The sequence below is a fragment of the Schistocerca serialis genome, chromosome 4, assembly GCF_023864345.2.
Source record: "Schistocerca serialis cubense isolate TAMUIC-IGC-003099 chromosome 4, iqSchSeri2.2, whole genome shotgun sequence".
In the NCBI taxonomy this organism is placed as follows: domain Eukaryota; kingdom Metazoa; phylum Arthropoda; class Insecta; order Orthoptera; family Acrididae; genus Schistocerca; species Schistocerca serialis.
The window spans coordinates 417,463,041-417,488,127 of NC_064641.1; the positions used below are offsets into that span (position 1 = coordinate 417,463,041).

At 52.3% G+C, this 25,087-nt stretch overlaps 1 long non-coding RNA gene and 1 pseudogene across 1 annotated transcript in view; both read left to right on the top strand.

The window, feature by feature from the left end:
- The window catches only part of LOC126474986 (uncharacterized), a 490,806-nt gene that overhangs the window by 228,081 nt on the left and 237,638 nt on the right, over positions 1 to 25,087 (top strand). The window lies entirely within an intron of this gene.
- LOC126476505 (5.8S ribosomal RNA) lies at positions 8,484 to 8,638 on the top strand (annotated as a pseudogene).

The following is a 25,087-nucleotide window of genomic DNA, read 5'->3' on the forward strand; positions in this document are numbered from 1 at the left end:
CCACAGTGGCCATTTTACGACCCTAGGCAAAAATCCTGCACCCTCTGTCCACCACAGGTGCCCCAAATCTAGCGGCCGTGCCATAACAAGTGGTCGACCAACAATCACTCCACCGGCACCCGTCCATGCGCCGCCCCCACCGCCCAACTCGCTACTCCAGCGGATGAACGGCGGACTTTTGCCGCACTCCTAAGTTGCAGTCCACCCCTATATCTTACATTTCATGAACAGTTATATCTGATCACCCCTTCCCTGACACCCTTAGTAAGGCCAATCACTTTGCCTCCTACCTCTCCGATGTCTTCTCCATCCCCGACGATCACCAGTTCGATTACTCCCTCTTCCCGGATATCCGCGATCGAACTGCCACCTCTGTCCCTCCCCACGCTCCTGGTTTCCAGTACTTGGACAACATTACACACATGGAACTCAATGCCCCTATCACTGCACAGGATCTCATTGTTACACTCCACACCAAACGCAACACCGCTCCTGGTCACGATCGTGTCACCTACCGTCACCTTCGTGAAGCTCCTGTCTCTTTCCTCTCCACCCTGGCCAGGCTCAACAATGTAGTCCTGTCCACCGGTTACTACCCTGACCTGTGGAAAACCTCCCGTATCCTCATGTTCCTTAAACCTGGCAAACCGCCGTCCGCCGTCCCCTCCTACCGTCCCATCAGCCTTACCTCGGTCTTCAGCAAGGTCCTGGAATCTATCCTCACCCGTCGCATCCACCAGCATCTCCGCCACCACCGCCTCCTTCCCGTCACCCAGTGTGGCTTTCGGCCGTCCTTCTCTTCCGACGACCTTCTCCTTCACCTCACTCATCTCCTTTCCGAACAGCTTAATTCCCGTCGCTCCGCAATCTTCCTCTCCCTGGACCTCGAACGTGCATATGACCGCGTATGGCATTCCGGTCTCCTCTTCAAGCTCCAAACCTTCGCCCTTCCCATTAACTACGTCCGTCTGATCGGCTCCTTTCTCTCCCGCCGTCCTTCCTATGTCACCATCCATAACACCGATTCCTACACCTTTTTCCCCTCCGCCGGTGTGCCCCAAGGCTCCGTCCTCTCTCCCCTTCTGTACCTGTTGTACACAGCGGACATGCCGCCGCCGTCACCCCCCGCCCACCTTCTACAGTTTGCCGATGACACCGCCTTCCTTGCCCTTGCCCCCACCCTACAGCGCTCCCAACGCCTTCTCCAATCCCATCTTGACCGGTTCACCGCTTGGTGCAACCAGTGGTTGCTCAAGGTCAATCCTTCCAAAACCCAGGCGATCATTGTAGGCAAAACCACCCCTTCCTTCCGCCTCCTTGATTTCTATCTCACCGTCTATGGCCGTCCCATCGCCCTCACTCCCACCCTTAAGTACCTTGGCGTCACCCTCGACCGTCGCCTCTCCTGAACTCCCCATCTCCAGACAATCCAAGCCAAGGCACGTTCCCGCCTCCGTCTCCTCAAGCTCCTTTCCGGCCGTACGTGGGGTCTGGACCCCTCCACCATCCTCCACACCTATAAATCCCTCATCCACCCTATCCTTTGTTATGCCCATCCAGCATGGATCTCTGATCCCCCTACCTTTTATAAATCCCTCCAAATCCTTGAACGCCATGCTCTCCGCCTCGCCTATCGCATCCGTCTCCCCTCCCCCACGTGGATCCTCTACGATCTCATCCCCTTCCCCCACCTCCTCCTTTTCCTTGAAAGGATACGGATCCTGTACACCTCCCGCAAACTCGATCCTCCTCACCCGCTCGTCTCCCCGATCCTCTCCCACCCCCGCCCGCTGCCGCGCCTGTATTCTCACGTCCCACCCGGTCTCCATCTCTCCACCCTCCTTACCCTCTCCCAAGGTGGCTTCCGCCAGCTCCCCCTCCCTGATGATGCCCTCCTCCCTTCCATCTACCCCTCCTACCAACTTTGATCCTCCCGGCCTCCTCCTGTACTTATTCCTCCGGGCACCCTCCCACCCTCCTCTCCCTTTTCCCTCCGTCCTCCTTTTCTCCCCCCCTCCTCCCCTTGGCCTCCCCTCCCCTGTTCCTCTCCTCCTGACCCCGACTCCTCAGCCATTGGCATCCTTTTTCTCCCCTCTCCCCCACCTCCCCCTTCTACCCCTCTTGGCAGGTCCCCGGACTCGCACACGTTACATGGACATTCGCGCGCCGGAGGTCGCCGCCATCAGTGTTTTGTGTGTTTAGTGTTTAGTGTTCACCGTCCCCTCCATCGTTCACCAGTGCCATCCTCATCTTCAGTGGTTGTGCGTCGTCTCATCAGCTAGCAGTGTGGATTATCGACGAGTGTGAACGGCTCCGTGATTGTCTCTATGTGTCTCCTGTTTTATTGCCCACCGCTCTGTGACTTATGTGTCTTCTCACTGTTTTTGCTGCTTGTGTCTTCTATGGCTGAAGAGCAGCGTAGTGTGCTGCTGACAGCCTGCCTGTTGTACAGGTTTTAAAATAACAATAAAGTAAAAAAAAAAGAACAGTTATATCCCATATCCCATATGCCAAAATCAAGTAAGGCCAATCATTTTGCCTCCTACCTCTCCGATGTCTTTTCCATCCCCAATGATCCCCAGTTCGATTACTCCCTCTTTCCGGATGTCCGCGATCGAACTGACACCTCCGTCCCTCCGCTCGCCCCAGGTTTACAGTACTTGGACAACATTGCACACGCGGAACTCAATGCCCCTATCACTACACAGGATCTCATTGCTACACTCCGCACAAAACGCAACACCGCTCCTGGTCACGGTCGTGTCACCTACCGTCACCTTCGTGAAGCTCCTGTCTCTTTCCTCTCCACCCTGGCCAGGCTCTACAATGTAGTCCTGTCCACCGGTTACTACCCCGACCTGTGGAAAACCTCCCGTATCCTCATGTTCCTGAAACCTGGCAAACCGCCGTCCGCCGTCTCCTCCTACCGTCCCATCTGCCTTACCTCGGTCTTCAGCAAGGTCCTGGAATCTATCCTCACCCGACGCATTCACCAGCATCTCCACCAGCACCACCTCCTTCCCGTTACCCAGTGTGGCTTTCGGCCGTCCTTCTCTTCCAACGACCTTCTCCTTCACCTCACTCATCTCCTTTCTGAACAGTTTAATTCCCGTCGTTCCGCAATCTTCCTCTCCCTGGACCTCGAACGTGCATATGACCGCGTATGGCATTCCGGTCTCCTCTTCAAGCTCCAAACCTTCGCCCTTCCCATTAACTACGTCCGTTTGATCGGCTCCTTTCTCTCCCACCGTCCTTCCTATGTTACCATCCATAACACAGATTCCTACACCTTTTTCCCCTCCGCCGGTGTGCCCCAAGGCTCCGTCCTCTCCCCCCTCCTGTATGTTTTGTACACGGCAGACATGCCGCTGCCGTCACCCCCTGTCCACCTTCCCCAGTTTGCCGATGACACCGTCTTCCTTGCCCTTGCCCCCACCCTGCAACGCTCCCAACGCCTTCTCCAATCCCATCTTGACCGATTCACCGCTTGGTGTAACCAGTGGTTGCTCAAGGTCAATCCTTCGAAGACCCAGGCGATCATTGTAGGCAAAACCACCCCTTCCTTCCGCCTCCTTGATTTCTATCTCACCGTCTATGGCCGTCCCATCGCCCTCACTCCCACCCTTAAGTACCTTGGCGTCACCCTCGACCGTTGCCTCTCCTGGACTCCCCATCTCCGTACAATCCAAGCCAAGGCACGTTCCCGACTCCATCTCCTCAAGATCCTTTCTGGCCGTACGTGGGGTCTGGACCCTTCCAGAATCCTCCACACCTATAAATCCCTCATCCGCCCTATCCTTTGTTATGCCCATCCAGCCTGGATCTCCGCCCCCCCTACCTTTTATAAATCCCTCCAAATCCTTGAACGCCATGCTCTCCGCCTTGCCTATTGCATCCGTCTCCCTTCCCCACGCGGATCCTGTATGATCTCATCCCACCTCCTCCTTTTCCTTGAAAGGATACGGATCCTGTACACCTCCCATAAACTTGATCCTCCTCAACCGCTCGTATCCCCGATCCTCTCCCATCCCCGCCCGCTGCCGCGCCTGTATTCTCACGTCCCGCCTAGTCTCCATCTCTCCACCCTCCTTACTCTCTCCCAAGGTGGCTTCCGCCAGCTCCCCCTCCCTGACGATGTCCTCCTCCCCTCCATCTACCCCTCCTATCAACTTTGACCCTGCCCCCCCCACTTCCAGTGTCCTTTCCCTTAGGCACCGTCCCTCCCTTCTCTTCCCCTCCCTTCTCTTTCCTTTTCCCCCGTCCCCTCCCTCCACCCCTCTTCCCCCGGGCTTCCCCTCCCCTTCCTCTCTCCCCCCTCTCTCCACTGCCTGTAGCGTCTCTGCTCTCCCCTCTCGCTCTCCCCCTGCCCCTCCTCCTCCTCCTCCTCTCTTGGCAGGTCCCCGGACTCGCACACGCATTGTGAACATTCGCGCGCCGGAGATCATCGCCCTCGGTTTAGAGTCTGTGCCGTCGTGTTTGTGCATCAGTGTTTTTCGCCGTCCACGCTCCATCGTTCACATGTGTCGTCTAACTCGTCAGTGTTTGTGCATAGTGCCGACAGTTTTCTTGTTTGTTTCGTCCAGTGTGAACGGCTTCATGTTTTTTAATTATTTTATCTACTGTTTTTTAAGCCGTCAGGCTGTTACTTTTCTGTCTCCATTTCACTTTTATTGTACTACTTATGGCTGAAGAGCGGAGTACACTTTTCCGCTGCCAGTCCACCTTGTATGGGGTGTTCAAATTACAATAAAGAAAAAATAAAAAAAAGATGCCAAAATCCCGCTGTCCCTATACATGCTCTAAGTTGGTGCACACAATGTGAACACCACTTCACCCAGACACTCTATCACACAGTACACTCTGCCTGTAACAGACACAGCCACAACAATAAAGCACCATTATGGAACAACATCCAGTGCATCCTCTCTGCCACATAACACCATCCACACTATCACAACCAGAACATGACGTCCACTAATAAGACAGAATGTCCCACTCCGCCCACAAGCACCATTGCTCAGATCAGCCAACAATATCCTCACATATCCTCCACAGTGGTGTACCCAACATCACAACAATACTTGTGCCACAAGACAAACAATACCAGGAATGAAACACATAGGTCTGCCACTCCCCTGGTAAAAGCATGGAATTGACACACCACCTTACATCAGCCAAATGTGCATCCTGACTTGACATATCTGGCGCTGCATGAGGCAGCTACCAACTATCCTCACTATGAATGAACCCAAGACCCGTACACTCACCGTTACCGCAACTTGTGCCTTAACGTTACCCAACTTGTGCCTTAACCTAACCCAAGCTGTGCCTTAACCTAACCCAAGTTGTGCCTTAACCTAACCCAAGTTATGCTTCAACCTAACCCAAGTTGTGCCTTAACCTAACCCAAGTTGTGCCTTAACCTAACCCACGTTGTGCCTTAACCTAACCCACATTGTGCCTTAACCTAACCCACATTGTGCCATAACCTAACCCACGTTGTGCCTTAACCTGCCCTGTAATTGGAATACGAATCGTTAATGTAGTGTTGCCCATCAGCAACCCTCCAACATAGTTCGCTACCATCAACACCTTGCGAGTGTAGATTACTTTGCAGATACTCACACTGTCCAGTGTAATACGTATTGCAGCAGGGCGTATATCGCCCTCCAGCCTTTTCAAGCTGGTCGGTCAGGAGTTTGCGTGTTCAATGAGCTTCCCAGCTGTTCACTGGCATTCGCATGCCGATGCAATCGGTGTACATCGTGGTACGGCCTGTGTCCAGTGTCTGCTGACGTCGTACGCCTAACCCACACACTATAGTGACCATCGGTCGTTACATATTGAATGAAACACCATGGCACATGTGTGACCGTACAATGGCTGCGCCCAACAACGGTGAACCCCAAGGTCCATATGTTGTGCACGATGCTATTTGTCTCGTCTCCCCATTATAGCTAGATTGCACTGTTATACGCCGTAGAGACGTGTGGGGGGGGGGGGGGGGGGGGGACGGACGAACAGATCACGTGTCGCCCTGGATGGGGATCAGCGTGAGCCGTCTGTTGATGTAGTGATGCGTGTATTCGGATTTAGTCGTATTTTCTCACACAACGTGATACCATGGTGCACTGCGTTCCACATCTGCAACACGCTACAGAGGCCGGTCGACAGTCAGATACACAATGGACATCGCATACGTACACTGGCCACCTTCCACGTAATCTCTCGTCGTGCACACTTAGCTGCGCGTTTGTGGGCTGATGTAGCGTGTCATGACACATAACATACAGGCATGAAAGAATCGTTGAATTCAAAAATGCCGATGGACGTCTACGTTTGCTGCTGAAGATACGCAAATGACCTGGAAATCCGTTGTTGAGCGGTTTATCACGCTGGAGATGAATCTGTGATAGCAACGATCGGTACGGCTACTAACCGGTTGTTTCAGCGATACCCGTCATACCCACGAACGTGAAAAAGGCATGTGGGTATGAAGCGATATGCGTCAGTGGCTGGGTGGGACTGACCCCGGCCAGTGAGGGGGGACCGCCCGGCATTCTGGCGCCTCGCTGCGTGGGCGCACGCGCTACTGCCGGCTGGTGGGGGCGCCCAGTGGCAGGCGCGCCGGCCGACAGACGCGGCAGGCGGCGCAGCTCCGCGCCGGTGCACCTTGCGCGCGGCGCCGTGCGGTCAAAATCGATCCTCGGGAGCCCGGTGCGAAGCGCGGTGGACATCTGCAGTGTGCTGGTCTGATTGAGGGCTGTGTGCGTTGAGGATGCGCCGCCGCCGGCACTCGGCGCCGCGACGCTGTCTGCTGCTCGGTCGCCCCAGCGGTTCTCGCTGGTGGTTTGTATCGCAGCTGTGCGGAAGTGTTGGCGCGTGCACTGTGCTGGGAGAGTTCGCTTTGTCACCCAGGTGGGGCTTGGCCCTTCTGTGGCGCTGGCGTTGGAGCTGCCCGGTCATCGTTGGTGGCCGCCTGTTGACTCCCGCCAGCAACGCCACGACAGCACGTTCCCGGGCATCTGTCGGCAGCGGCAAGCTCAGTTGAGAGCATGGGTGGTCGCACTGAAAGCGTCTACTCGCCTAACTCCAGGCGATTCCACAAGCCCGCCTGAATACTGTGTGCATGGAATAATGGAATAGGACCTCAGTTCTATTTTGTTGGTTTTCGGAACCCAAGGGATTGATTAACAGGGACAGCGGGGGCATTCGTATTGCGCCATTAGAGGTGAAATTCTTGGATCGACGCAAGACGAACAGAAGTGAAAGCATTTGCCAAGTATGTTTTCATTAATCAAGAACAAAAGTAAGATGTTCGAAGGCGATCAGATACCGCCCTAGTTCTAACCATAAACGATGCCAACCAGTGATCCGCCGCAGTTCCTCCGATGACTTGCTGGGCAGCCTCCGTGAAACCAAGGCTTTTGGGTTCCAGGGGAAGTATGGTTGCAAAGCTGTAACTTCAAGGAATTGATGGAAGGGCACCACCAGGAGTTGCGCCTGCAGCTTAATTTGACTCAACACGGGAAACCTCACCAGGCCCGGGCACCGGGAGGATTGACAGATTGATAGCTCTTTCTTGATTCGGTGGGTGGTGGTGCATGGCCGTTCTTAATTGGTGGAGCGATTTGTCTGGTTAATTCCGATAACGAACGAGACTCTAGCCTGCTAACTAGTCATGTAACTTTCTTCGTGCTGTCAGCGATTACTTTTCTTCTTAGAGGGACAGGTGGCTTCTAGCCACACAAGATTGAGCAATAACAGGTCTGTGATGCCCTTAGATGTTCTGAGCCGCACGCGCGCTACACTGAAGGAATCTGCGTGTCTTCCTAGGCCGAAATGTCGGGGTAAACCGCTGAACCTCCTGCGTGCTAGGGATTGGGGCTTGCAATTGTTCCCCATGAACGGGGAATTCCCAGTAAGCGCGAGTCATAAGCTCGCGTTGATTACGTCCCTGCCCTTCGTACACACCGCCCGTTGCTATTACCGATGGAATGATTTAGTGAGGTCTTCGGACTGGTACGTGGCATCGACTCTGTCATTGCCGATGCTACCGGAAAGATGACCAAACTTGATCATTTGGAGGAAGTAAAAGTCGTAACAAGGTTTCCGTAGGTGAACCTGCGGAAGGATCATTACCGACTAGACTGCATGTCTTTCGATGTGCGTGTCGTGTCGCGCAACACGCTCCCTGTACGGCAGCAGCCGTGGGCCGCGTGCATAACCACGTGTGCTTCTCAAAACTAACGGAAATGATGTGTGGTACGAGTGCTGAAGCTCTGGAGCGGCTGGCCTGCTGCACCTGGCCCTGGCGCCGGTTTTGAATGACTTTCGGCCGAGTGCCTGACCGCTCCGGCGTGGAGCCGTACGACGCCCATCGGCCGTGAGGCCGTTGGGCAAAACATCGGAACAGGGGCCGTCAAGCGCCTCAGTCCCGCCTCTGCAACTGTTTTTAAAGAGACAGTGGAAACTAAGAAAAGAACACAGGACGGTGGATCACTCGGCTCGTGGGTTGATGAAGAACGCAGAAAATTGCGCGGCGACATGTGAACTGCAGAACACATGAACATCGACGTTTCGAACGCACATTGTGATCCATGGATTCCGTTCCTGAGCAATGTCTGGCTCAGGGTCGGCTACGTATGCTGACGCACGCGAAGTTTGCCCCGCTTCGGAGACCTGGGAGTGTCGTGGCTACCAGCCGCGTCTCCTTAAACTTGCGATGCGCGCCCATCGCTTGGCGGTTGGCATACTGGTACTTTCTCAGTAGCGTGCACAGCCGGCTGGCGGTGTTCCGTGGGACCCTCGTACAACGACCTCAGAGCAGGTGAGACTACCTGCTGAATTTAAGCATATTACTAAGCGGAGGAAAAGAAACTAACAAGGATTCCGCTAGTAGCGGCGAGCAAACAGGGAAGAGGCCAGCACTGAACCCCGCAGGCTGCCGCCTGTCGTGGCATATGGTGTTTGGGAGGGTCCACTAACCCGACGCCTCGCGCCGAGCCCAAGTGAAACTTGAATGAGACCACGGCCTGTAGCGGGTGCCAGGCCCATAGCGGCCGGTGCGAGCGTCGGCGGGACCTCTCCTTCGAGCCGCGTTGCTTGAGAGTGCAGCTCCAAGTGGGTGGTAAACTCTATCTGAGACTAAATATGACCACGAGACCGACAGCGAATAAATACTGTGAGGGAAAGTTGAAAAGAACTTTGAAGAGAGATCTCAAAAGTATGTGAAATCGTTCTGGGGTAAATGTGAGAAGTCCAAAAGGTCGAACGGGTGAGATTCACGCCCATCTGGCCACTGGCCTCTGCCCTCGGAAGATGGGGCCAGCTGCCCACGTGGAGCAATCCGCGGCAGGGTCGTGTCCGGTTGCCTTTCCACTCGCCGCAGGGTGGGGCCGTTCCGGTGTGCAGTGGGCCGCACTTCTCCCCTAGTAGGACGTCGCGATCCGCTGGGTGCCGGCCTACAGCCCGGGTGCGCAGCCTGTCCTTCCGTGGGCCTTGGTTTGGGTCTGTTGGGCAGAGCCCCGGTGTCCTGGCTGGCTGCTCGGCGGTGTATCTGAAGGAGTCGATTGGCCTCTTTGGGCGCTCGGGCTCCCACCAAGCGCGTGCGGTTCTTCCCGGATGACAGATCTACCTGGCCTGGCCCCGGACCCGCGCCGTTGTTGGCTCGGGATGCTCTCGGGCGGAATAGTCGCTCCCATCAGCGGCGCTTCAGCTTTGGACAATTTCACGACCCGTCTTGAAACACTGATCAAGGAGTCTAACATGTGCGCGAGTCATTGGGCTGGTTGAAACCTAAAGGCATAATGAAAGTGAAGGTCTCGCCTTGCGCGGGCTGAGGGAGGATGGGGCTTCCCCGCCCTTCATGGGGCGGCGGCCTCCGCACTCCCAGGGCGTCTCGTCCTCATTGCGAGGTGAGGCGCACCTTGAGCATACACATTGGGACCCAAAAGATGGTGAACTATGCCTGGCCAGGACGAAGTCGGGGGAAACCCTGATGGAACTCCATAGCGATTCTGACGTGCAAATCGAACATCGGAGCTGGGTATAGGGGCGAAAGACTAATCGAACCATCTAGTAGCTGGTTCCCTCCGAAGTTTCCCTCAGGATAGCTGGTGCTCGCACGAGTCTCATCCGGTAAAGCGAATGATTAGAGGCCGTGGGCTGAAACGACCTCTGAGAAATATTCCTAATGCGGATCTGAATGTCCTGCTTAATGTGGTGTTTGGTTTAAAACAACTACCATCTGCATTTACAGTGAGCAAGTCCTGCCTTCTACCTAAGAAAGGCGACCTGCGCTCTCCATCCAACTGGAGACCAATAACTATCTCATCAATGGTAGTACACCTGGTCAATAAGATCTTGGCTTTCAGGTTGGCCCAGGTCATTTCTATCCATCCTTCCCAGTATGGCTTCAGATCCATTGATGGAATCATGGCGAATGCACTTTCTTTAGATGTAATTATCAGGGAGTATAGGCCTAGAGGAAAGCCAATTTTTTTGGTGGCCCTTGATTTAACGAAAGCCTTCGATCGGGTATCTTGGAGTGCCATACATTAGGCACTGTGGTCTCATGGAGTGGATGACTTGACTCTAGAGTATATATTGTCATCTTATAAAGGCCAAACGACCAATCTCCAACTTGGTAAAGACACATTTCGGGAAGTCGAGTTTCATAGGGGAGTCAAACAAGGTGATCCACTCAGTCCTGACATCTTTAATATGGTAATGGCCAGGCTTATGGGATAAGTCAACCAGTCCTATGGGGTGGAAGTCAATAGAGAGAAGTTTGCTATTCTCGGCTTTGCTGATGACATTGTTTTCCTCTCGTTGACCAAAGAGGGCATGCAACAACATCTGCGTTGTGTTGAAAGGTTTACTAAGAGCACGGCTTTAGAAGTGAATCCCTCAACAAGCAAGGCCTTTCAATTTATTAGAATGGCACACTCCAAACGATGTGCAGTCGAAACTAAAAGTCTGTTCAAGTTATCTGGCGCTAAAATACCTGCCTTGAACGTGCAAGAAGAGCTGCACTACCTGGGTTACACTTTTGAGCACCAGGGAATTCAGACTCCTCCGTCTATTCTGTCATCCCTGTTGGACCGCCTGAAACATGCCCCACTCAAGCCCTGGCAAAAGATAACTGTTCTGCATACATACCTCATACCGAGGCTTGTTCACATCCTGCAGAACAGTAACATCACAGCCAAGAGGTTAGACTACTTGAACCACCTAATCATACAGTTCGTCAAGGCAACTCTCCACCTGCTCAAGACAACTCCAACGCCATTCCTCCATGCTAAGCAGCGTGACGGTGGCTTGGGTATACCAGCATTAAGGCTGCTGATTGGTTCTGTATTTTACAGGAGAATTCAGCAGTTGTCGTCTGTTAACGACATTCACCTGCAAGCCATCATTAAAACAGAAACCGTGTCCAAGCTTGTAGCCAGGCTCAAGAGGTCCTAACAGTTAAAGGTTCAGTAGTTATCCCAATGTCTGATGGGGTTACAAGATATTGGCAGGCATGGTTACACAATTCTGTACTAGGCCGTAGCTTGGAATATTGCCAACATGACTCCGAGTGCAATAAGTGGATCAATGGCCCTCCACCATTCTGGACAGGTAGGCAATACATCGGCGCAGTCCATCTGCGAATTGGTTTGTTGCCCACCAGAGGAGCCCCGTATATACGGGATTCTGCCACCAACTGCAGAGCAGGAGGTCCTTGCAGGAACAGGAGAAAGACTCTTTAGCATGTCCTCCAACGTTGCCCACTTACACATTTTGCTAGCATAGATAGACATGACCGAGTTGGTAGCTCAATTCAAAAAGAACTTGGGCACAAAGGGTACAAGGTGATTACAGCGCCATCTATCACACTTATCAACTCGGACCGGTACGTCCCAGACCTTCTAGTTATCCACGATCTGGACTTCAAGCCAGGAACGGGTTTTGGGACAATAATTGAGACAACCATAACATATGAGTATACCGGGAGTCTCAATTGTGCCGAAACGATCAAGAGGCAGAAATACGAGCAGCCAGCGGTTCTCAGCGCACTCCAGCGGAAATACAATCTGAGCCGCCCACCAAATATTATGCTGCTCGTTGTTGGCGCACGAGGTGCATGGGCACCCTGTAATAAGGCTATATGGAGTCGGTTACATTTCCGCCAGTTCCTCATTAGGGAACTTGTCTGTAACACCATTACAGCTGGTATTAGAATACGCTAGCAGTTCATGCGTACAGTTTGGCGCACGGCTAGACAAGAATGAACACCCTTCCATGACATATGTAGAAGGCAATGCTAGGTTAAAGAAACCGGACATGATTGCTTCCTTGCCTCACCAGTGGCTGTATAATAACTTGGACAAGATAGCCGCGAGGCTGTCCACCTACCTGGCCCAGTGGTGGTGGTGCGCCTGCATTCGTACTCGGCTTTTCGAAACGCGGTTTTGCTGTAGTCGTGCTGCTGCTGCGAGGTGCCATCTTTGGTTTGTAGCTACAGGGAGAGTGATGCGCAATACATGGGCCTAGCCCTCCTAGCCTCACCTCTCCGGCAGTCTTCTCCCCTTCACGTGGGCCCGCTGATTTCGCAGTATGGAAGACCACAACAGGAGCTTGGTGGGGTTACCAGTCCCCCTTCGCAATATTCCTTTTCAGTTGGGGGCAGCACTCAAGAAAGTACAAGTGGTGGCCCTTCCGCTGAAGGTGCCACCTGAGCTTCCCCAGCACCTATCTGGCCAACCGGCCGTGCCGCAGATGTAACGGGTGCAGCAATTTATGCCTGCAGTGAGTGCCACCGCAACTTTACAACCAAGAACGATCTCGGGGTGCACCGCCACCACCAACACCCAGCGGCCGCCAACGCAGAGATCGTCACAGAGAGACATCACACGAGGTGGACGGAAGAAGAGGTCCTGTCGCTCGCCAAAGCAGAGGCCGAACTGTTTCTTGTGAGGGATGCACGGTTCTTCTTTGTCAATCAAGAACTGACTAGGATGTTCGCCGACCGAACGCTTGAGGCAATCAAGTGCCAGCAGCGGAAGGCTGCCACAAGCAGCTTGTCCCCAAGTTTATGCAGGCGCTTGAGATTGGTCGGGGGGAAGAGCCGGTGTCCCACTGGGGAGCAGCAAGGGCCGTGCCTGATGCGGGCGAAGGCGCTGCGCCACCCGATGACACAGCCGAGGACTTCGCGGCCGACACCACCGGGCCGCCGCCGGAGGGGCCAACTGACGCCGCCATCTGGGAGCATCTAGTGGGGCTGCCTGCTTCCGCTCAGCGTTTCTCTGCTTTGGACCGAGTCATCGGTCTGGGGCCGGGTACGCCGCTCGAAGTCATCCTCGGCATGCTCCCGGATGCCCTTGCGTCGGTCGGGTCCAGAGGGGAGAGGACGAGCAGGAGCGCGCAGAGGCCGCGCCAACCACAGAGGCGGCCGCCAGCCGCTCCGCCGCAGCTATGGCGCAAACGGCGCCGATGGGAGTACGCGAACATGCAGGATGCCTTCCGAAGGTCGCGTGCGCGTTGCGTGCATGGCCTCTTCGCCAAGAAGCCCATCTCCACCGCGGGCTTCATCCGTGACAGCCGCCTGCCGCACTCGGAGCCTGTTGCTCTTGAGTGCCTGTGGGGGCCGGTCACACATGAGGAGGTCGCGGCTGCCTTGCCGCCCAGGGGATCAGCGGCCGGTCCGGACGGCCTTACTCCAGCTCAGTTGCAGCGCCTGCCGCAGGAAGTCCTCGTCAAGCTTATGAACCTCTTCCTTCTGGCCGATGCCCTTCCTGAGCGTGTGCTTCACGCGCGCAAGACCCTTCTCCCCAAAACGGCTGCACCAACATCCCCTTCTGACTTTCGCCCCATTACGGTCTGCTCGGTGCTGGCGCAGACCTTCCACAAGGTTCTCATGTCGCGCCTGATGCACACATGTACTGTGGACGAATGTCAGCAGGCATTCATCCTCCGGGATGGGATGTTGGAGAACACCTTCATCCTGGACACTGCTCTCACCGATGCAGTCTGCTCATGATGAGCTGCCTTTGTGGCGTCGATCGACGTTTCTAAAGCATTTGAATCGGTGGATTATGCTGCCCTTCGCCCATTGTTGAGGGCTCACGGCCTGCCGGATTGCTTTATCGAATACGTCGAGCCATGCTATGAGGGCAGGAAGACAGTGATAGCGGGCGGCGCAATCGTGGGCGTGTCTGTGCAGCCCTCACAGGGCGTCCATCAGGGCGATCCTCTCGCCCCCCCCCACCTTTTCAAATTTGTGGTGGAGTATGATTTAGGTCAATTTCCCTGCCACATCAGAGCTCAGATACTTGGTCGCAGAGTCAATGCTGCGGCCTTTTCAAATGATGCCCTGCTGTTCGCGTACCCCGAGGTGCTTGCTGTCCCTCATCGATGCAGCCATTGCAGCCCTCGCACACCTGGGGCTGCAGATCAACGCCCGGAAGTGTTTCACCCTCGCCTTGGTCACGTCTGGACGCAAAAAGAAGGTGAATGTGGACGGCGACAGCACCTTCAAGGCAGGCAACACCACCATGCATGCCCTGTGTGTGGGTGAAACCTTCCAGTACCTGGGGCTGCAATTTTCCACTGCGGGTCGCTGCATCTTCAACCCCTGTCGCCACCTGGGGAGCAGCTCAACGTCATCTCCCGAGCTCAGCTGAAGCCACAACAGCGCCTCCACACTCTCACAAACGTACTTCTCCCTGTCCTGTACCATGGGCTGGCCCTCAGCCGCACCCGAGTGGGTGCCCTGACATCAGCGGACGTCACCATCAGGGCCGCCATCAAGAGATGGTACCACCTTCCGGTGGACATCCCCCTGGGCTACTTCCAAGCTACAGTTGCCCAGGTGGGCCTCGGCATCCCATTGTGCCGTTGGATGGGGCCAACCCTTCGTCAGTCCTATCTCCTGGCGCTAAAGAAGATAGGGCCAGCCTTTGACGGTGCAGGCATGGACGAGGTGCAGCGTGAGATTGGGGTGCTGGAGCGGCACCTTACGTGGGAGGGCCACCTCCTCAAGTCGTCAACACAGGTTGGAGAAATGTGGGCTACACACCTGCTCATCGCCATCGATGTTGCGGTGCTTTCATCTTCCGCCGCCGTCAAAGGGTCGCCGACACCACTCGACTGCTATCTGGGCGTGACTACATCGACGCTCTCTGCATCCGCATCAACGCCTTTCCGACGAGGGCACGGCGCAGTCGGGGCGGGAGGTGGACACCAGATGTCGTGCCTGCTGCCAGGCCATGGAGAACGCCAACCATGTACTACAGGCTTGCTTCAGGATGCACGGGTCCCAAGCCAGACAATCGTGTGGTAAGTCGCTCGTGGACTCGTGCAGAGGGGCTTCAATCTCTCAGTGGAGCCCCACATCCGCACACCTGGGGGAATCCGCAAGCCTCACGTGGTGCGGTTAAAGACAGTATCGCCTGCCTGATCGAGGCCCAGGTAGTCGGAGACCATCTTCGACTCGACTGGTGGCACTCCCAGAACGCGGCATATTACGACACGCCGTCCATCTGGCATGCCATCTCCAACCTGCACCGTGACGTCGAGGAGGTGACTTTGTCCACCGCAACGTTGAATTGTAGGGGCACATGGTCTCCAGCATCGGCGAGGGACACCTCCGAGTTAGGCTTTCGACCCCGAGAACTGGCAGTACTCAGCACCAGAGTACTGTGGAGCTGCTGCACAAGTTACCGCATCTACGAGCGGATGACGGCGCAAAGGCTCATGCCACGAGCCGGGGTCGGCTAGGCTGCTGGTTATTCTTCTGCCCTGACTCTTGGGGCCTATCAGCAGGAGGAATTCCGTCTTTATTCTTCTCTGTCTTTTCTTGTCTTTCATATTTGTGTTTGTTTCCTTTCTTTATACAAAAGTTTTATCATGGTGTTCGCCCTGTAAGTCCCCACTCCTGTGGTGGACATTGGCGAGGTACACAACACCTACATACCTAATGTACCATGTTTATTTGTTTATGTATGTTTTATTCCTTCGGAATAAAGACGGCTGGAATAGCCAAATGCCTCGTCATCTAATTAGTGACGCGCATGAATGGATTAACGGGATTCCTGCTGTCCCTATCTACTCAGACGATCTGCAGAATGCTAGCTGACAAAGTGAGAGAGAGGACTATCCTCTCTCATATAAAGTGCATAAAACGATCCCCAGTGCCTTAGTATTAAGAATCAAATAGCTTTAATAATGTTGTAAACAGCGTCTCCCCTGGACTTGACGGCAGCTTCGATGCAGTACATAAACTGCAGTTGAGAGAAAAGACCGTGCAGCACTAGGGTAGATATAGAAGTAGGATTATTACTGTATGAACCCTCCGTACGTGAATCTGTATTTCTGGGGCAGCGACGGCGTGCGGGTGGCACTAGGCTTCGCATTCCTTTTATTCTGCTGCTGCGCGCCAGCAGACCAGCCGCGAGTGCACCCTCCCCTGCTGCAGGCAGCCGGCCGGAAGCCTGGTCCCCAGCCGGCAACGGTAGGCTAGTCCCCAGCGCAGCGAGTGCAGCCACCACTCTAGCGTCCCGCGGCAGCCTCTCGCCGTAAGCGGCGCGGCCCAGCATCTCCTAGCCAGGAGCCTGTAGCGCGTCAAATAAACACGAGAAAGTGGCGGTAACCTGTCGCCGTAAACAGCGCGGCCCAGTATCTCCTCGCAAGACGCCTGCAACGCGTCAATAAATGAGAGAAAGAGGGAGCCTCACAAGCACCACCACATGAAACTGGTCAACATAAACTGCCTTGCGTAACCCTCCGAAATAGTACACCAAAATGGGGTCTAGAAAAGACAGTATGGCTCCAACAAAGGAGGCTTGTAGGCAGTCGGTGATCAGCATGGATGAGGAGATCACTAAAGCAAAGGAGGACGCACAAAACATGGTGACAATAAGAGAAGAGATGGAAGCATATCTCTTCAATGAAACAAACAAAATCAATAATGGGCAAAAAAATATATCCTGGGCAAATTATCCGTGTATGAACAGATATTAAAAAAATATGAGGCAGAAATAATAGGATTAAAAACAGAGCTAAGGTGTCTCAAAAACGCCCACCTCAATACAGCACCAGTGCAGGAGACGTCGCTGCAAAGGTTTCCTCAACAGCTATAGTTCCAAAACAAGCTGTACCCTCAAAACCCCAACACAATGTTTTGGTCATAAAGCCAGATGAAAAGTCACAGAAGGACTCAAAGCAGGTGGAAGAAACAGTGAAAAAAGTCATCAAAACATCACTCAGAGATGTAAGAGTTTCGAAATGTAGGATCATGAAGGACAATAGCGTCATTATCGAAGTCCAAAACGATGAGGAGGCTGACAAAATTAAAACGTGTAAAGACTTTAGGAGTTCAGGTCTAATTTTCTCAAACCCCAAGAAGAGAAATCCTAGGGTAATGGTGTATGATGGCCCCAGAGACATGGAAGAAGAGTGGTACCCGAGATGTTTTCAAAAGTGGACCAAGAAATAGGGACGTAATAAACCTGGTACTTGAAGTAGCACCAAAAACATGGAACCACATAACCCAACAAGGTCGTATATATCTAGCTGCACATCCCACAGGGTGCAAAACTATACAAACATTAGCAGATGTTACAAGTGTCAGGGATATGGCCACACATCAACAAGGTGTACAAGTAAGGAAACCATCTGTGGACACTGTGCAATCCAAGGTCACAGCTTTAAAGAGTGTGAAAAGAAGAAGCAGCCACCACAATGCGAGAATTGCAAGCGTGGGAAGAGGGATTGTAACCACTCAGTTCAGGACCAAACTTGCCCAGAGTATAACAGAATAAAGGAACTATTAAACCGAAAAACCGAATATGGCCAAGAATAAAAATGAAGAAGCACCCTATGGTAACAAAGCAAGAGACTTGCAAAAACACTCAGTAAAGCTTCTGCAGATAAATGGCCAGAGGTCTAAAACAGTCCCTGGCCAACTTGTGAAAAGAATGGAGGGGGACAAAGTAGATGTACTACTTGTGCAGGAGCCATACACATCTGCTGACAAAATCAAGGGTTATCCTCCTAATTTTCGAGTCATTTACAGCCCTCAGCATGGAACACCAAAGGCGGCCATAATAATCAGAACCAAAGAACTAAATGTGCTGCAACTCACCACCCTATGTGATGCACACACAGCTGTTGCTAGTGTAAGTGGGTCATTTGGAGAACTCTACCTCGTAAGCATGAATTGTCAATATGGCCAACCTCTAGACCGCTTCCAACACAAACTCGAAACAATTGTCAACAAACTGACAGGAAAACAAGTAATTATAGGGATGGATGCAAATGCAACCTCCCCAATGTGGCATGGCAACACAACTGATGCTGAAGGAAGGATACTGGAAGACTTCATAAGCCAGCACAACCTTGTCATAATAAACAAGGATCACAACTAACAACCTTCAGTGGGCCAAATGGCGAAAGTAACATAGATCTCTTACTGTGTACAGCAACAGCAGCAAGAACCATAGTGGAATGGATGGTGCATGAAGAGCGGACAACCAGTGACCATAGAGCAATATCTTACACTGTGCTACCTCCACAAAGAATGAGACAAGCAACAAAACAAGAAAAATACAACACACACACAAAGCAAAATGGCCAATATTTGACCAATGGTTCGCAGGTGAAATAGCCAACCTAATGAACAGTGCGGAAATGAGCATAGCTGAAAAAGTGAAGCGCCTGGAGGAAGCAATAAATTTAAGCTGCCACAGATCCATGGAGAAAAGGACACAGCTGCAGGACTCCATACCTTGGTGGAATGACACCCTCACACAGCTTCAACGCGACACAACAATTGCCTGACGAAATCCACAACAAGCACGCAGGAATGTGGATGAGGCCGAGACTGAGGCAGCTAAAAGGAACTACAACAGGAAGAGAAATGAATATACAGAACAAATAACAAATGCCAAAGAAGACACTTGGAAAAAATGGTTAACAGGCTGTGACAAAAGCAACAGTCCCTGGCAAGTAGCACAGAAAATACTTAGACCAAAACGTGGCACTGACAATGTACTTAGTAATATAAAACTCCCTGACCAGACTCACACCCTAACATGGAAGGAGACCATAGAACACCTGCTAAAATCCTTGCTACCAGATGACAATCCAGAGAAGGATACAGCTGAACAGGATGCAGTAAAAGAAGGAAACAAAAACTATGACAACTTAGTCACTGCACCTGAATTCACATGTGAAGAAATAGCTGCAGCCATCAAAGCTTGCAAACCAAAGAAAGCCACTGGTCCAGATGGCATCGACGACAAAATAATCAAAAGGATATGACACACACACCCTGATGTACTAATTCACATATTCAACTCCTGCCTAAGGGAACAAACAGTACCAGAAGCATGGAAAGTAGGAAGCGTATGCATACTGCTGAAATTGGAGGAGAAGCCAAGGGATGAACCAAAGTCGTACCGTCCCATCTGCTTGCTTGCCATACTCGGCATGGTGCTGGAACGACTGATTATTGGCCACCTCGAGGAACAGTATGAGAAGTCAGGCCTCAAAGCCCCAAACCAGTTTGGCTTCAGGCAAGGCGCCTCCACAGAGATGGCAATCCGGCAGGTCTTAAACACCACCCAATGTGAAGAAAAATATGTCATGGCCATCTTTGTGGACATAGCAGGAGCCTTTGACAACCTATCATGGCCAAGCGTAATGAGGTGACTAAGAGAAATAGACTGCCCACCAAACATTTACCACCTTATGGGAAACCATCTTAGTCACCGCAAAGCCATGGTAGAAACCAGTGCTGGCACAACTGAGAAGGTTATCACGAAAGGCTGCCCCCAGGGCTCCATCTGTGGCCCATTCCTATGGAACCTTGTGTTCGATGAAATAGTGAAGGAAGATGATGGAGATAAATGGACGAAGGTGGCATATGCAGACGACTTCGCCATCGTGATAAAAGGCTACAGTAGGAAGCAACTCGAGGAGAAAGGATCACAAGCCATTCAAACGTTTAGGGAATGGGCCAAAAGAAATGAGCTACAGATATCCAGACCCAAGACTGTAGCTATGACACTAAAAGGTCATTTTGATAGAGAAAGGCCCCCACAAATAAAATTTGGACAGAATATCAGGTTTGTCTATGAATTCACGTATCTGGGAGTCAACCTCGATGAAAAACTGTCCTTCACCCAGCATGCAAGAAGACTGCAACAGAAACTTGGTGCAATTTCAGGACCACTAGTAAGAGTGGCGAGAACAGAATGGGGTCTCAAACGACAGTCCCTGAAATTAATATACAGCAGGCTTTGCCTGTCAATATGTAGATACGGTGCTGCAGCATGGGGGGATAGAGCAAACAACAGATACATCCAAAGGATCCTATTTGCAATACAGAGACCTTTTCTGCTACAAATGACCAGGGCATGCAGAACAATATCTAATGAAACCCTGCAGGAGCTTGCAGGATGCTTACCACTGGACCTGGAACTCATTAGGGCAGCTCTCACCTACCACACAAGACATGGTATGGGTGGAAGTGTAGCAGGACTTCCTGTGCCTGACACACAAACACCAGGGATTAATCAAACCAAGGCCATAGAATCCCTACTATAAGCAGAATGGCAGACAAGGTGGGAGTCCTCAGACAAGGGAAGAGACATGTACAAATGGTCTCAACAGGTCTCTCACTGGCGTACTGGATGGACTAAAATGAATACACCACCCTTTTCACTCACCTGTCTCCTTACTGGACATGTGTTAAAGAAGAAACTATGGGAACTGAAAATTGAAACAGATCCCTCCTGCACCTGTGGAGAAGAGGAAGACATAGACCATATCCTCTGTGTATGCAGAAACTACGAGGAACAAAGACACAGACTTAAAAATGCTGTGGGACATAATGTGTTCAACTCGAAGCTTATGCTGGTGAAAAACAAAGAAAATTACACTGCGTTAAAACTCTATGCAGAAGAAGTTTTCGAGGTCAGAGATGTAGCAAGGACAATCGCTGAAATGGGTGAAAGTCTAGAATAATCTAAGAAACGACTTATACTTAAGTTAACCAATATAAACAAGTATATAGGTCCACACACATAAAAATGGTTTAGTCATCAGTGGGTAGATATAGATATATTACTTATATGTGTAAAGTGAACATATTTCAAATGCTGGTGTATACATGGGTTGACACCCAAAATGAAAAGACAAGAAGCTAAAAATAGTATATAGATGCATATATTCTTGGGTAGTAATAGTCATAGAGTAGTTTGTCACATACAAGTAGTATATAGTTTTAGAGTGTAAATACAAACATGTACTACATAGGTGTAAGTGCATATAGCATACATGTGGGCATACACATAATAAGTGTGGTCTCTCCACACAAATCTGACTACAGATGATACACCTCTACCACCACATAGCTATCAAGACAGTAAGACACAGGGTGCCTGCATTAGCACACCTAAACAAATAGCTTACAGACAGTTGCGTAGAAATGTCGGCATATGTTTAACCACGAAAGTGAACACATGAAAGAGATCTGTAAGCACAAGGTATAATAGATGTATAGATACAATAATGTTCTCCTGTATTATTCATTTGAAAAAATATGTACATATATATATATATATATATATATATATATATATATATATATATATATATACACATATATATATATGTATTGTATGTATGAACTGTGTGTCTGAAGGTAAATGGTGCCACAGAACCTGGAAAACCAGAGTTCGTCAGCTTGTGTGTCTGGCCAACCTGGAGATTTGCCTCCCGTGCAAACGACATGCTCTCTGTGGATGCTATATCCCTGTCACAAGGGTCGGTGACAAGGTTGGCGGCACCGCCTCCACGTGGTTCCCCATGGGCGCCTAAGGGCGGCAGAGGGTGCTCCTCCTAGTAGGAGGTTCCATTCCCCCATCCTGGGGGTAGTTTTTCCAGGACAGTACAGCTGGGGGTGGAAACTGGACGGTGGATCATGGGGGCCAACTCGAAGGGAGTATGAGCGAAGGCTCAGGAATCCCCAAGCTAGTGATCCCATGTAAGGTACTGTCCCTATCTACTATCTAGCGAAACCACTGCCAAGGGAATGGGCTTGGAAAAAATAGCGGGGAAAGAAGACCCTGTTGAGCTTGACTCTAGTATGGCACTGTGAGGGGACATGAGAGGCGTAGCATAAGTGGGAGATGGCAACATCGCCGGTGAAATACCACTACTTTCATTGTTTCTATACTTACTCGGTTAGGCAGAGCACGTGCGTCGTGGTATAACAACCCGGCGTCACGGTGTTCTCGAGCCAAGCGTGTTAGGGTTGCGTACGCGCCGCTCTGTGTCCGTGCGCCTCAGCGTGCGGTGCATGTGGGTGCAAGCCTGCGTCCTGTGTGCGTCGGCGCATTCGCGTGTGCGGCGCATTTACTGCCTCGCGTGATCTGATTCGCGGACACTGCCAAGCAGGGAGTTTGACTGGGGCGGTACATCTGTCAAAGAATAATGCAGGTGTCCTAAGGCCAGCTCAGCGAGGACAGAAACCTCGCGTAGAGGAAAAGGGCAAAAGCTGGCTTGATCCCGATGTTCAGTACGCATAGGGACTGCGAAAGCACGGCCTATCGATCCTTTTGGCTTGGAGAGTTTCCAGCAAGAGGTGTCAGTAAAGTTACCACAGAGATAAGTGGCTTGTGACGGTCAAGCGTTCATTGCGTCGTCGCATTTTGATCCTTCGATGTCGGCTCTTCCTATCATTGCGAAGCAGAATTCGCCAAGTGTTGGATTGTTCACCCACTAATAGGGAACGTGAGCTGGGTATAGACCGTCGTGAGACAGGTTAGTTTTACCCTACTGATGACTGTGTCGTTGCGATAGTAATCCTGCTCAGTACAAGAGGAACCGCAGGTTCGGACATTTGGTTCACGCACTCGGCCGAGCGGCCGGTGGTGCGTAGCTACCATCCGTGGGATTAAGCCTGAACGCCTCTAAGGCCGAATCCCGTCTAGCCATTGTGGTAACGATATCGCTAAGGAGTCCCGAGGGTCGAAAGGCTCGAAAATACGTGACTTTACTAGGCACGGTCGACCCACGTGGCGCCTCGCCATACGGGCCCAAATTGTTTCCCAGACGGGGCATTCGGGCGGCGCTGTCTGGAATCTCTTCCCGTCGCCGCCCTGCCTCTACCGGTCGACCATGAGTGTCTATATATCGATGTCGGGACTCAGAATCATCTGTAGACGACTTAGGTACCAGGCGGGGTGTTGTACTCTGTAGAGCAGTTGCCACGCTGTGATCTGTTGAGACTCAGCCCTAGCTTGGGGGATTCGTCTTGTCGCGAGACGAGACGCCCGTGGCTGGGCGCCAGTGGCACGTGTGCCCCCTTGCTTGTAGTTTGTGCGTCGTACCTCTGGGCGTATCGGTTTGTGCGGTCGCACTGTACCCAGGGCGCTGTATTGGGTGCGGCGGGCTTAAGCGTATCTGTTTGTCTGTTTGCGGGACCCTTGCCGTTGGCCAGGGCGCTGTGATGGGTGCCGCCTCCGTGCGCGCGGGTGTGGTGGGGCAGGCGGCGGCGACCGGGCGCGTTGTGTTCTGCCGCGTTACAGCGTATCGCTTTGTCTGCCGGTGATGGAGTGCCTGACGGGCGGTGTCGGCCCACTGGTCGGAGCGTCGCGTGGAGGCAACGGCGTCGGGAGGGTGCCGTGCGGCGGTCGCGGTGCCCGGCAGGCAATGGTGCGTTTTCGCCGGCCCCAGCGACGTGTGGTAACATAGCGTACATCGCAGTATGGTGTACTAAAATACCTTTAAACTATGAATGTGAAATAAAATATATCATCACATGATGTTTTGTACGAAAATAGACTTGGGATAGGGTGTGTCGTTGGCAAGTCCCCAGGGTGGTTAGTGATGTGTTGGTAAATGTGCCAACGCCTTGTAGATAGAGGAGGTCGAAATGCACACTATCTAACGCAGACAGGCGTGAATTCTGGAATAGGATAAGTAGTGAATTCTAATAAGAAAAGTATGCAGCTCCTCGAATACTTAACTTTTATCTATCCTTGTTGGTTTACAACGTTCTTGATCAGACATTTCATACGATAACTATCAACTATGCAAGGCTAATGGCGCCTTGCTAGGTCGTAGCCATGGACTTAGCTGAAGACTATTCTAACTGTCTCTCGGCAAATGAGAGAAGACTTCGTCAGTGTAGTCGCTAGCAAAGTCGTCGTACAACTGGGTCGAGTGCTAGTCCGTATCTCGAGACCTGCCTTGTGGTGGCGCTCGGTCTGCGATCACAGAGTGGCGACACGCGGGTCCGACATGTACTAAATGGACCGCGGCCGATTTAAGCTACCACCTAGCAAGTGTGGTGTCTGGCGGTGACACCACAGTTAGTGTGGGTGGTGATAAGTCAGTAGGGGAGCGACGGTGTGCATTTCTTTTTTTACTTTATTGTTATTTTGACACCTGAACAAACAGGTAGGCCGGCAGCAGCACAATACGCCGCTCTTCAGCCGAAGAGAGTACAGGGAGATAAACAAAGAAGAGACATCACTTAGAAAAACGGCGGGAAAAAACAGGAGACACAAGAACATAAAAGCACAAGAAGCCGTTCACACTTGATGACAATCCACACTACGAACTGGAGAACCGACGCACAAACACTGAAGAAGACGATGGCACTAGTGAACAATGGAGCGTGATGGCGAAACTGAACACTAAACATGATGGCACACACGATACACTGATGGCGGTGATCTCCGGCGCGCGAATGTCCACTGAGCGTGTGCGATTCCGGGGACCTACCAAGAGGGGAACTGGGGTGAGGAGGGGGAGAGGGGAGGAAAAGAGGATGCCATGGGTTAGGAGACGGGGACAGGGGGAGAGGGTCAGGGAAGGGGAGGCCCGGGGGACGAGGGGGGAGAAAAGGAGGAGGGATGGAAATGGGAGAGAAGGGAGGGAGGGTGCCCAGAGGAGTAAGTACAGGAGGAGGGCGGGAGGATCGAAGTTGGTAGGAGGGGTAGATGGAGGGGAGGAGGGCATCATCAGGGAGAGGGAGCTGGCGGAAGCCACCTTGGGAGAGGGTAAGGAGGGTGGAGAGATGTAGACC